Raw genomic sequence first — 13,963 nt, forward strand, 5'->3', positions numbered from 1 at the left:
CTTGGACACTAAACAATATACCCTGCCTCTTCACAAAGTTTTGCCTACAATAAGTTCTGAGTGTGTCCAAATTCATACTCATGAGTGGAGGGAGCACTGATTAATGCTGCCTCTCTTACAGACTGCTAGAGCAGCAGTGAGATAAGTTTCAGTGTGTCCCTGCACACTAAAACTGTCTCTCACTGCTCTACTAGCATTCATCATGAAAAAGAAGCATTGCAAAAAGGCGTCTCCCGCTCATGGCATAAGAGAGAGGCAGTGTGTTACAGTGGTTAGTGTCCTTCCCTCACTGTCCCTCCCACAATCCTGCCTGCAGTAAGTTTTCAGTATGTCCAAAGCCCCTTTGTGGGGGCCGCAGAGATTTGCACCCTTGCAGAACTGAGGGAAGGACACTAACCAATGAACCACACTGCCCCTGTTATGCCCTGAGTGCGAAAAGCCTTTTTGCGATGCTCTTTTTCATGCAGAATGCTAGTAGAGGAGTGAGAAAATTTTCACTCTGTCCTTGGACACTAACCACTGTACCACCCGGTCTCTTCACCAAGCCATCAGTAGAATGAGCATTTATTAATACTACTTCGCTTGCAGAATGCTAGAGCTGCAATGAGTATTTCCAAAGCCCCAATGGGAGGGGAGAGAATTGCACAGAACCACAAGTGACAAAAGGCACAGATTGGACACTTGTCTGCTTCCCTCAAGTTTTGATGGGAAATGTAGGCAGCTTGGTGGAATGTTGGACAAGTGACAGTTGAAAAGTCCATTGGACAGCAGTCGGAGAGTCAAGCTGCAAGACCAGGATGCCTACATTTCCCATCAAAACTTGAGGGAAGCTGACAAGTGTCCAATCTGTGCCTTTTGTCACTTGTGGTTCTGCTCTAAGTTTCCATGAAGTTATCATAATGTCTCCAGAGCACATGAATATAGAATCTCTTCCTATAAACATTTCTATCCTTTCTATCATTGAGACCTGATGAACTATTCCATCAATGGTTGTTGTGGATTTTCCGGGCTGTATAGCTGTGGTCTTGGCATTGTAGTTCCTCAGAGATCCTGAGAGATCTCTGTCTTTTGGTGCTACACCTCTGAAGATGCCAGCCACAGCTGCTGGCGACACGTCAGGAACTACAATGCCAAGACCATGGCTATACAGCCCTGAAAATCCACAACAACCATGGTTTTCCAGCCGTGAAAGCCTTCAACAATATATTCCATCAATTCCTAGAAAGTCCTATATCTGGAATTGCTCTACTAGAACACAAATGACTTCCAGAAACAGAATCCTAGCCAGTGCTATTACGCATCAGTGTTTCAGAACACACAGAAACATAACTCACTGCTCCATTCTGGAAGAAAAACAGCATTAATAAATGCTCCCACTACACATGGCTTAATGAAGAGGCAGGGTGGCATAATGGTTAGCGTCCAAGGACACAGTCAAAATTTTCTCACTGTTCTACTAGCATTCTACATGAAATAGAGCAACCCAAAAGGACTTCTCCCGCTCATGGCATAACAGAGAGGCAGTGTGGTACAGTGGTTAGTGTCCTTCCCTCAGTTCAGTGTTCCCTCAGTTCTGCAATGGTGCAAATCTCCACTCCCCACACACAGGGGCTTTGGACATACTGAAAACTTATTGCAGAAAGGATTGTAGGAGGGACAGTTTTAGTGTGCAAGAACACACTGAAACTTAACTCACTGCTGCTCTAGCAATCTGCAAGAGAAGCAGCATTAATAAATGCTCCCTCCATTTATGGCTTAACGTGGTATTAATAAACACTCACTGTACTGATGGCTTAGTGAAGAGGCAGGGTGGTATAATGGTTAGTGTCTAAGGACACTCTCAAAATTTTCTCACTGTTCTACTAGCATTCTGCATGAAAAAGAGCAACGCAAAAAGACTTCTCCTGCTCATGGCATAACAGAGAGGCACTGTAGTAAGTTTCCAGAGAGGTACTACCTCGCAGGGTTGTTGTGAGGATAAAGCAGAGTCAAGGAGAACACACTGAAACTTAACTCACTGCTGTTCTAGCATTCTGAAAGAGAGGTAGTATTAATAAACGCTCACTCTAATGATGGCTTAGTGAAAAGGCAGGGTGGTATAATGGTTAGAGTCCAAGTACATACTGAAAATTTTCTCACTGCTCTACTAGCATTGTCCATGAAAAAGAGCATCGCAAAGACTGCTCCCACTCATAGCATAAGAGAGAGGCAGAGTTGTATAGTGGTTAGCGTCCTTCCCTCAGTTCTGCAAGGGTGCAAATCTCAGCCCCCCCACACTGGACATACTAAAAATTTATTGCAGGCAGGATTGTAGGGGGGACAGTTTTAGTGTGCAAGAACACACAGAACCTTAACTCACTGCTGCTCTAGCATTCTGCATGGAATAGAGCATTGCAAAAAGGCTTCTCCCGCTCATGGCATAAGAGAGAGGCAGTGTGGTACAGTGGTTAGTGTCCTTCCCACAGTTCTGCCTGGCTGCAATTACCTCCCCCCCCATAGGAGATTTGCACACACTAAAAATTTATTGCAGTCAGGATTGTAGGAGGGACAGTTTTAGTGTGCAAGAACACACTGAATCTTAACTCACTGCTGCTCTAGCATTCTGCATGGAATAGAGCAATGCAAAAAGACTTCTCCCACTCATGGCATAAGAGAGAGGCAGTGTGGTACAGTGGTTAGTGTCCTTCCCACAGTTCTGCCTGGCTGCAATTACCTCCCCCCCCCATAGGGGATTTGCACACACTAAAAATTTATTGCAGGCAGGATTGTAGGAGGGACAGTTTTAGTGTGCAAGAACACACTGAATCTTAACTCACTGCTGCTCTAGCATTCTGCATGGAATAGAGCAATGCAAAAAGACTTCTCCCACTCATGGCATAAGAGAGAGGCAGTGTGGTACAGTGGTTAGTGTCCTTCCCACAGTTCTGCCTGGCTGCAATTACCTCCCCCCCCCCATAGGGGATTTGCACACACTAAAAATTTATTGCAGGCAGGATTGTAGGAGGGACAGTTTTAGTGTGCAAGAACACACTGAATCTTAACTCACTGCTGCTCTAGCATTCTGCAAGAGTAGTATTAACAAACGCTCACTCTGCTGATGGCTTAATGAAGTGGCCAGGTTGTATAATGGTTAGTGTCCAAGGACACAGTCAAGCTTTTCTCACTGTTCTACTAGCATTCTGCATGAAATAAAGGAATGCAAAAGGACTTATCCCAGTCATGGTATTGATGGCACGTACCTGACACGTTGGGCCTAGTCTGGCCTAGTGCTCCTAAAGGAGTAAACTGTTTGATCGTAGGCAGAGCCAGAAGAGATGTGATCAACCTAACTTGTTTAACTCTTTAGACACACTTGTGCCTTGATCCTCATACTGCAGCACTGAAATAGGCCAATTAGCTTGGATTACCATATATGGAATAGGCAGTCTTCAGTATAAAAGGGGCAGCAGCTCTGTTTTCTGCAAGGAAGCTGAGGTAACTTTCTTTGTGTTAAGAACCTCTTCCTCCCTTTATTGCAATACAGACTTCCTGCACTTCTACTCCACCTGCCTTCTCCTTAATTGGGCCAGGAGAGGGTGGGGCCCTTTTGGTCTAACAGTATTACAGAGAGGCAGTGTGGTCCAGGGGTTAGTGTCCTTCCCTCAGTTCTCACTGGCTGCAATTACCTCCCCCCCCCAATAGGGGATTTGCACACACTAAAAATTTATTGCAGGCAGGATTGTAGGAGGGACAGTTTTAGTGTGCAAGAACACACTGAATCTTAACTCACTGCTGCTCTAGCATTCTGCATGGAACAGAGAGATGCAAAAAGACTTCTCCTGCTCATGGTATTACAGAGAGCTAGTGTGGTTCATTGGTTAGCGACCTTCCCTCAGTTCTGCAAGGTTGCAAGTCTCTGCCCCCCACACACAGGGGCTTTGGACATTTTAAAACCTTATTGCAGGCAGGGTTGTAGGAGGGACAGTTTTAGTGTGCAAGAACACACTGAATCTTACTCACTGCTCTTCTAGCATTCTGCATGGAATAGAGCAATGCAAAAAGACTTCTCCTGCTCATGGCATAAGAGAGAGGCAGTGTTGTACAGGGGTTAGAGTCCTTCCCTCAGTTCTGGGCCCGGAGTGGGTGGGGCCCTTTTGGGCTAACCGTTTCTGGCGACCACGAAGGGTCTTCCGCTGAGCTGATGGGTGTGGCAGAATGGCAAGGCACAGCCAGGCAGGTAGTGCACACCAGGGATCCCTTGTTGTCCAAGGCTTGGAACTCCCTTGACTAGGCCGTGGCTCCTGTGGTGCAGCACACAGGAGGCCTTAGGTCCAGAACCAGAGACTGGATCAGCGCCAGCACATGTCCTCTCGAAGGGGACAGACTGTGGAGTGCAGCGTTGTGTGATTTGGGGTGATCCAAAGATTATTTGGGGGTGCAGAGGCCTCTTACATTTCCCGGTTCCTTAGTCAAAGCACAGTCTGATAAACGTTTTTACATGCAGGCCACATAGTAGGCCTTAGGTCCAGAACCAGAGACTGGATCAGCGCCAGCACATGCCCTCTCGTAGGGGACAGACTGTGGAGTGCAGCGTTGTGTGATTTGGGGTGATCCAAAGATTGTTTGGGGGTGCAGAGGCCTCTTATATTTCCCAGTTCCTTAGTCAAAGCACAGTCTGATAAACGTTTTTTCCAGGCAGGACACATAGTAGGCCTTAGGTCCAGAACCTGAGACTGGATCAGCGCCAGCACACGTCCTCTCGAAGGGGACAGACTCTGGCGTGCAGCGTTGTGTGATTTCGGGTGATCCAAAGATTATTTGGGGGTGCAGAGGCCTCTTACATTTCCCGGTTGCTTAGTCAAAGCACAGTCTGATAAACGTTTTTACATGCAGGCCACATAGTAGGCCTTAGGTCCAGAACCAGAGACTGGATCAGCGCCAGCACATGCCCTCTCGTAGGGGACAGACTGTGGAGTGCAGCGTTGTGTGATTTGGGGTGATCCAAAGATTGTTTGGGGGTGCAGAGGCCTCTTATATTTCCCAGTTCCTTAGTCAAAGCACAGTCTGATAAACGTTTTTTCCAGGCAGGACACATAGTAGGCCTTAGGTCCAGAACCAGAGACTGGATCAGCGCCAGCACACGTCCTCTCGAAGGGGACAGACTCTGGCGTGCAGCGTTGTGTGATTTGGGGTGATCCAAAGATTATTTGGGGGTGCAGAGGCCTCTTACATTTCCCGGTTCCTTAGTCAAAGCACAGTCTGATAAACGTTGTTACATGCAGGCCACATAGTAGGCCTTAGGTCCAGAACCAGAGACTGGATCAGCGCCAGCACATGCCCTCTCGTAGGGGACAGACTGTGGAGTGCAGCGTTGTGTGATTTGGGGTGATCCAAAGATTATTTCGGGGTGCAGAGGCCTCTTACATTTCCCAGTTCCTTAGTCAAAGCACAGTCTGATGAACGTTTTTACATGCAGGCCACATAGTAGGCCTTAGGTCCAGAACCAGAGACTGGATCAGCGCCAGCACACGTCCTCTCGAAGGGGACAGACTCTGGCGTGCAGCGTTGTGTGATTTGGGGTGATCCAAAGATTATTTGGGGGTTCAGAGGCCTCTTACATTTCCCGGTTCCTTAGTCAAAGCACAGTCTGATAAACGTTTTTATATGCAGGCCACATAGTAGGCCTTAGGTCCAGAACCAGAGACTGGATCAGCGCCAGCACACGTCCTCTCGAAGGGGACAGACTCTGGAGTGCAGCGTTGTGTAATTTGGGGTGATCCAAAGATTATTTGGGGGTGCAGAGGCCTCTTACATTTCCCGGTTCCTTAGTCAAAGCACAGTCTGATAAACGTTTTTACATGCAGGCCACATAGTAGGCCTTAGGTCCAGAACCAGAGACTGGATCAGCGCCAGCACATGTCCTCTCGAAGGGGACAGACTCTGGAGTGCAGCGTTGTGTGATTTGGGGTGATCCAAAGATTATTTGGGGGTTCAGAGGCCTCTTACATTTCCCAGTTCCTTAGTCAAAGCACAGTCTGATAAACGTTTTTACATGCAGGACACATAGTAGGCCTTAGGTCCAGAACCAGAGACTGGATCAGCGCCAGCACACGTCCTCTCGAAGGGGACAGACTCTGGAGTGCAGCGTTGTGTGATTTGCGTGATCCAAAGATTATTTGGGGGTGCAGAGGCCTCTTACATTTCCCGGTTCCTTAGTCAAAGCACAGTCTGATAAACGTTTTTTACATGCAGGCCACATAGTAGGCCTTAGGACCAGAACCAGAGACTGGATCAGCGCCAGCACATGTCCTCTCGAAGGGGACAGACTGTGGAGTGCAGCGTTGTGTGATTTGGGGTGATCCAAAGATTATTTGGGGGTTCAGAGGCCTCTTACATTTCCCGGTTCCTTAGTCAAAGCACAGTCTGATAAACGTTTTTACATGCAGGCCACATAGTAGGCCTTAGGTCCAGAACCAGAGACTGGATCAGCGCCAGCACATGTCCTCTCGTAGGGGACAGACTCTGGAGTGCAGCGTTGTGTGATTTGGGGTGATCCAAAGATTATTTGGGGGTGCAGAGGCCTCTTACATTTCCCAGTTCCTTAGTCAAAGCACTGTCTGATAAACGTTTTTTCCAGGAAGGCCACATAGTAGGCCTTAGGTCCAGAACCAGAGACTGGATCAGCGCCAGCACATGTCCTCTCGAAGGGGACAGACTCTGGAGTGCAGCGTTGTGTGATTTGGGGTGATCCAAAGATTATTTGGGGGTGCAGAGGCCTCTTACATTTCCCAGTTCCTTAGTCAAAGCACTGTCTGATAAACGTTTTTTCCAGGAAGGCCACATAGTAGGCCTTAGGTCCAGAACCAGAGACTGGATCAGCGCCAGCACACGTCCTCTCGAAGGGGACAGACTCTGGAGTGCAGCGTTGTGTGATTTGGGGTGATCCAAAGATTATTTGGGGGTGCAGAGGCCTCTTACATTTCCCAGTTCCTTACTCAAAGCACAGTCTGATAAACGTTTTTACATGCAGGCCACATACAAGGCCTTAGGTCCAGAACCAGAGACTGGATCAGCGCCAGCACATGTCCTCTCGTAGGGGACAGACTGTGGAGTGCAGCGTTGTGTGATTTGGGGTGATCCAAAGATTATTTGGGGGTGCAGAGGCCTCTTACATTTCCCGGTTCCTTAGTCAAAGCAGAGTCTGATAAACGTTTTTACATGCAGGACACATACAAGGCCTTAGGTCCAGAACCAGAGACTGGATCAGCGCCAGCACATGTCCTCTCGAAGGGGACAGACTCTGGAGTGCAGCGTTGTGTGATTTGGGGTGATCCAAAGATTATTTGGGGGTGCAGAGGCCTCTTACATTTCCCGGTTCCTTAGTCAAAGCAGAGTCTGATAAACGTTTTTACATGCAGGCCACATAGTAGGCCTTAGGTCCACAACCAGAGACTGGATCAGCGCCAGCACATGTCCTCTCGTAGGGGACAGACTCTGGAATGCAGCGTTGTGTGATTTGGGGTGATCCAAAGATTATTTGGGGGTTCAGAGGCCTCTTACATTTCCCGGTTCCTTAGTCAAAGCACAGTCTGATAAATGTTTTTTACAAGCAGGCCACATAGTAGGCCTTAGGACCAGAACCAGAGACTGGATCAGCGCCAGCACATGTCCTCTCGTAGGGGACAGACTGTGGAGTGCAGCGTTGTGTGATTTGGGGTGATCCAAAGATTATTTGGGGGTGCAGAGGCCTCTTACATTTCCCGGTTCCTTAGTCAAAGCAGAGTCTGATAAATGTTTTTTACAAGCAGGCCACATAGTAGGCCTTAGGTCCAGAAACAGAGACTGGATCAGCGCCAGCACATGTCCTCTCGAAGGGGACAGACTCTGGAGTGCAGCGTTGTGTGATTTGGGGTGATCCAAAGATTATTTGGGGGTGCAGAGGCCTCTTACATTTCCTGGTTCCTTAGTCAAAGCACAGTCTGATAAACGTTTTTACATGCAGGCCACATAGTAGGCCGTAGGTCCAGAACCAGAGACTGGATCAGCGCCAGCACACGTCCTCTCGTAGGGGACAGACTGTGGAGTGCAGCGTTGTGTGATTTGGGGTGATCCAAAGATTATTTGGGCGTGCAGAGGCCTCTTACATTTCCCGGTTCCTTAGTCAAAGCACAGTCTGATAAACGTTTTTACATGCAGGCCACATACAAGGCCTTAGGTCCAGAACCAGAGACTGGATCAGCGCCAGCACATGTCCTCTCGTAGGGGATAGACTCTGGAGTGCAGCGTTGTGTGATTTGGGGTGATCCAAAGATTATTTGGGGGTGCAGTGGCCTCTTATATTTCCCAGTTCCTTAGTCAAAGCACAGTCTGATAAACGTTTTTACATGCAGGACACATAGTAGGCCTTAGGTCCAGAACCAGAGACTGGATCAGCGCCAGCACACGTCCTCTCGTAGGGGACAGACTCTGGAGTGCAGCGTTGTGTGATTTGGGGTGATCCAAAGATTATTTGGGGGTGCAGAGGCCTCTTACATTTCCCAGTTCCTTAGTCAAAGCACAGTCTGATAAACGTTTTTTCCAGGCAGGACACATAGTAGGTCTTAGGACCAGAACCAGAGACTGGATCAGCGCCAGCACATGTCCTCTCGTAGGGGACAGACTCTGGAGTGCAGCGTTGTGTGATTTGGGGTGATCCAAAGATTATTTGGGGGTGCAGAGGCCTCTTACATTTCCCGGTTCCTTAGTCAAAGCACAGTCTGATAAACGTTTTTACATGCAGGCCACATAGTAGGCCTTAGGTCCAGAACCAGAGACTGGATCAGCGCCAGCACATATCCTCTCGTAGGGGACAGACTCTGGAGTGCAGCGTTGTGTGATTTGGGGTGACCCAAAGATTATTTGGGGGTGCAGAGGCCTCTTACATTTCCCAGTTCCTTAGTCAAAGCACAGTTTGATAAACGTTTTTACATGCAGGCCACATAGTAGGCCTTAGGTCCAGAACCAGAGACTGGATCAGCGCCAGAACACGTCCCCTCGTAGGGGACAGACTCTGGAGTGCAGCGTTGTGTGATTTGGGGTGATCCAAAGATTATTTGGGGGTGCAGAGGCCTCTTACATTTCCCGGTTCCTTAGTCAAAGCACAGTCTGATAAACGTTTTTACATGCAGGCCACATAGTAGGCCGTAGGTCCAGAACCAGAGACTGGATCAGCGCCAGCACATGTCCTCTCGAAGGGGACAGACTCTGGAGTGCAGCGTTGTGTGATTTGGGGTGATCCAAAGATTATTTGGGGGTTCAGAGGCCTCTTACATTTCCCGGTTCCTTAGTCAAAGCACAGTCTGATAAATGTTTTTTACAAGCAGGCCACATAGTAGGCTTTGGACCAGAACCAGAGACTGGATCAGCGCCAGCACATGTCCTCTCGTAGGGGACAGACTGTGGAGTGCAGCGTTGTGTGATTTGGGGTGATCCAAAGATTATTTGGGGGTGCAGAGGCCTCTTATATTTCCCGGTTCCTTAGTCAAAGCACAGTCTGATAAACGTTTTTACATGCAAGCCACATATTAGGCCTTAGGTCCAGAACCAGAGACTGGATCAGCGCCAGCACATGTCCTCTCGTAGGGGACAGACTGTGGAGTGCAGCGTTGTGTGATTTGGGGTGATCCAAAGATTATTTGGGGGTGCAGAGGCCTCTTACATTTCCCGGTTCCTTAGTCAAAGCACAGTCTGATAAATGTTTTTTACAAGCAGGCCACATAGTAGGCCTTAGGACCAGAACCAGAGACTGGATCAGCGCCAGCATATGTCCTCTCGTAGGGGACAGACTGTGGAGTGCAGCGTTGTGTGATTTGGGGTGATCCAAAGATTATTTGGGGGTGCAGAGGCCTCTTACATTTCCTGGTTCCTTAGTCAAAGCACAGTCTGATAAACGTTTTTTCCAGGCAGGACACATAGTAGGCCTTAGGTCCAGAACCAGAGACTGGATCAGCGCCAGCACATGTCCTCTCGTAGGGGACAGACTGTGGAGTGCAGCGTTGTGTGATTTGGGGTGATCCAAAGATTATTTGGGGGTGCAGAGGCCTCTTACATTTCCCGGTTCCTTAGTCAAAGCACAGTCTGATAAACGTTTTTTCCAGGCAGGACACATAGTAGGCCTTAGGTCCAGAACCAGAGACTGGATCAGCGCCAGCACATGTCCTCTCGTAGGGGACAGACTGTGGAGTGCAGCGTTGTGTGATTTGGGGTGATCCAAAGATTATTTGGGGGTGCAGAGGCCTCTTACATTTCCCAGTTCCTTAGTCAAAGCACAGTCTGATAAAAGTTTTCACATGGAGGCCACATAGTAGGCCTTAGGTCCAGAACCAGAGACTGGATCAGCGCCAGCACATGTCCTCTCGTAGGGGACAGACTGTGGAGTGCAGCGTTGTGTGATTTGGGGTGATCCAAAGATTATTTGGGGGTTCAGAGGCCTCTTACATTTCCCGGTTCCTTAGTCAAAGCACAGTCTGATAAACGTTTTTACATGCAGGCCACATACAAGGCCGTAGGTCCAGAACCAGAGACTGGATCAGCGCCAGCACATGTCTTCTCGAAGGGGACAGACTCTGAAGTGCAGCGTTGTGTGATTTGGGGTGATCCAAAGATTATTTGGGGGTTCAGAGGCCTCTTACATTTCCCGGTTCCTTAGTCAAAGCACAGTCTGATAAATGTTTTTTACAAGCAGGCCACATAGTAGGCTTTGGACCAGAACCAGAGACTGGATCAGCGCCAGCACATGTCCTCTCGTAGGGGACAGACTGTGGAGTGCAGCGTTGTGTGATTTGGGGTGATCCAAAGATTATTTGGGGGTGCAGAGGCCTCTTATATTTCCCGGTTCCTTAGTCAAAGCACAGTCTGATAAACGTTTTTACATGCAAGCCACATATTAGGCCTTAGGTCCAGAACCAGAGACTGGATCAGCGCCAGCACATGTCCTCTCGTAGGGGACAGACTGTGGAGTGCAGCGTTGTGTGATTTGGGGTGATCCAAAGATTATTTGGGGGTGCAGAGGCCTCTTACATTTCCCGGTTCCTTAGTCAAAGCACAGTCTGATAAATGTTTTTTACAAGCAGGCCACATAGTAGGCCTTAGGACCAGAACCAGAGACTGGATCAGCGCCAGCACATGTCCTCTCGTAGGGGACAGACTGTGGAGTGCAGCGTTGTGTGATTTGGGGTGATCCAAAGATTATTTGGGGGTGCAGAGGCCTCTTACATTTCCTGGTTCCTTAGTCAAAGCACAGTCTGATAAACGTTTTTTCCAGGCAGGACACATAGTAGGCCTTAGGTCCAGAACCAGAGACTGGATCAGCGCCAGCACATGTCCTCTCGTAGGGGACAGACTGTGGAGTGCAGCGTTGTGTGATTTGGGGTGATCCAAAGATTATTTGGGGGTGCAGAGGCCTCTTACATTTCCCGGTTCCTTAGTCAAAGCACAGTCTGATAAACGTTTTTTCCAGGCAGGACACATAGTAGGCCTTAGGTCCAGAACCAGAGACTGGATCAGCGCCAGCACATGTCCTCTCGTAGGGGACAGACTGTGGAGTGCAGCGTTGTGTGATTTGGGGTGATCCAAAGATTATTTGGGGGTGCAGAGGCCTCTTACATTTCCCAGTTCCTTAGTCAAAGCACAGTCTGATAAAAGTTTTCACATGGAGGCCACATAGTAGGCCTTAGGTCCAGAACCAGAGACTGGATCAGCGCCAGCACATGTCCTCTCGTAGGGGACAGACTGTGGAGTGCAGCGTTGTGTGATTTGGGGTGATCCAAAGATTATTTGGGGGTTCAGAGGCCTCTTACATTTCCCGGTTCCTTAGTCAAAGCACAGTCTGATAAACGTTTTTACATGCAGGCCACATACAAGGCCGTAGGTCCAGAACCAGAGACTGGATCAGCGCCAGCACATGTCTTCTCGAAGGGGACAGACTCTGAAGTGCAGCGTTGTGTGATTTGGGGTGATCCAAAGATTATTTGGGGGTTCAGAGGCCTCTTACATTTCCCGGTTCCTTAGTCAAAGCACAGTCTGATAAATGTTTTTTACAAGCAGGCCACATAGTAGGCCTTAGGACCAGAACCAGAGACTGGATCAGCGCCAGCACATGTCCTCTCGTAGGGGACAGACTCTGGAGTGCAGCGTTGTGTGATCTGGGGTGATCCAAAGATTATTTGGGGGTTGAGAGGCCTCTTACATTTCCCGGTTCCTTAGTCAAAGCACAGTCTGATAAATGTTTTTTACAAGCAGGCCACATAGTAGGCCTTAGGACCAGAACCAGAGACTGGATCAGCGCCAGCACATGTCCTCTCGAAGGGGACAGACTCTGGCGTGCAGCGTTGTGTGATTTGGGGTGATCCAAAGATTATTTGGGGGTGCAGAGGCCTCTTACATTTCCCGGTTCCTTAGTCAAAGCACAGTCTGATAAACGTTTTTACATGCAGGCCACATAGTAGGCCTTAGGTCCAGAACCAGAGACTGGATCAGCGCCAGCACATGTCCTCTCGTAGGGGACAGACTGTGGAGTGCAGCGTTGTGTGATTTGGGGTGATCCAAAGATTATTTGGGGGTGCAGAGGCCTCTTACATTTCCCAGTTCCTTAGTCAAAGCACAGTCTGATAAAAGTTTTCACATGGAGGCCACATAGTAGGCCTTAGGTCCAGAACCAGAGACTGGATCAGCGCCAGCACATGTCCTCTCGTAGGGGACAGACTGTGGAGTGCAGCGTTGTGTGATTTGGGGTGATCCAAAGATTATTTGGGGGTTCAGAGGCCTCTTACATTTCCCAGTTCCTTAGTCAAAGCACAGTCTGATAAACGTTTTTACATGCAGGCCACATACAAGGCCGTAGGTCCAGAACCAGAGAATGGATCAGCGCCAGCACATGTCCTCTCGAAGGGGACAGACTCTGGAGTGCAGCGTTGTGTGATTTGGGGTGATCCAAAGATTATTTGGGGGTTCAGAGGCCTCTTACATTTCCCGGTTCCTTAGTCAAAGCACAGTCTGATAAATGTTTTTTACAAGCAGGCCTCATAGTAGGCCTTAGGACCAGAACCAGAGACTGGATCAGCGCCAGCACATGTCCTCTCGTAGGGGACAGACTCTGGAGTGCAGCGTTGTGTGATTTGGGGTGATCCAAAGATTATTTGGGGGTTGAGAGGCCTCTTACATTTCCCGGTTCCTTAGTCAAAGCACAGTCTGATAAATGTTTTTTACAAGCAGGCCACATAGTAGGCCTTAGGACCAGAACCAGAGACTGGATCAGCGCCAGCACATGTCCTCTCGTAGGGGACAGACTCTGGCGTGCAGCGTTGTGTGATTTGGGGTGATCCAAAGATTATTTGGGGGTGCAGAGGCCTCTTATATTTCCCGGTTCCTTAGTCAAAGCACAGTCTGATAAACGTTTTTACATGCAGGCCACATAGTAGGCCTTAGGTCCAGAACCAGAGACTGGATCAGCGCCAGCACATGTCCTCTCGTAGGGGACAGACTGTGGAGTGCAGCGTTGTGTGATTTGGGGTGATCCAAAGATTATTTGGGGGTGCAGAGGCCTCTTACATTTCCCGGTTCCTTAGTCAAAGCACAGTCTGATAAACGTTTTTTCCAGGCAGGACACATAGTAGGCCTTAGGTCCAGAACCAGAGACTGGATCAGCGCCAGCACATGTCCTCTCGTAGGGGACAGACTGTGGAGTGCAGCGTTGTGTGATTTGGGGTGATCCAAAGATTATTTGGGGGTTCAGAGGCCTCTTACATTTCCTAGTTCCTTAGTCAAAGCACAGTCTGATAAACGTTTTTACATGCAGGCCACATACAAGGCCGTAGGTCCAGAACCAGAGACTGTATCAGCGCCAGCACATGTCCTCTCGAAGGGGACAGACTCTGGAGTGCAGCGTTGTGTGATTTGGGGTGATCCAAAGATTATTTGGGGGTTCAGAGGCCTCTTACATTTCCCG

The sequence above is a fragment of the Eublepharis macularius genome, chromosome 15, assembly GCF_028583425.1.
Source record: "Eublepharis macularius isolate TG4126 chromosome 15, MPM_Emac_v1.0, whole genome shotgun sequence".
NCBI classification, from domain to species: domain Eukaryota; kingdom Metazoa; phylum Chordata; class Lepidosauria; order Squamata; family Eublepharidae; genus Eublepharis; species Eublepharis macularius.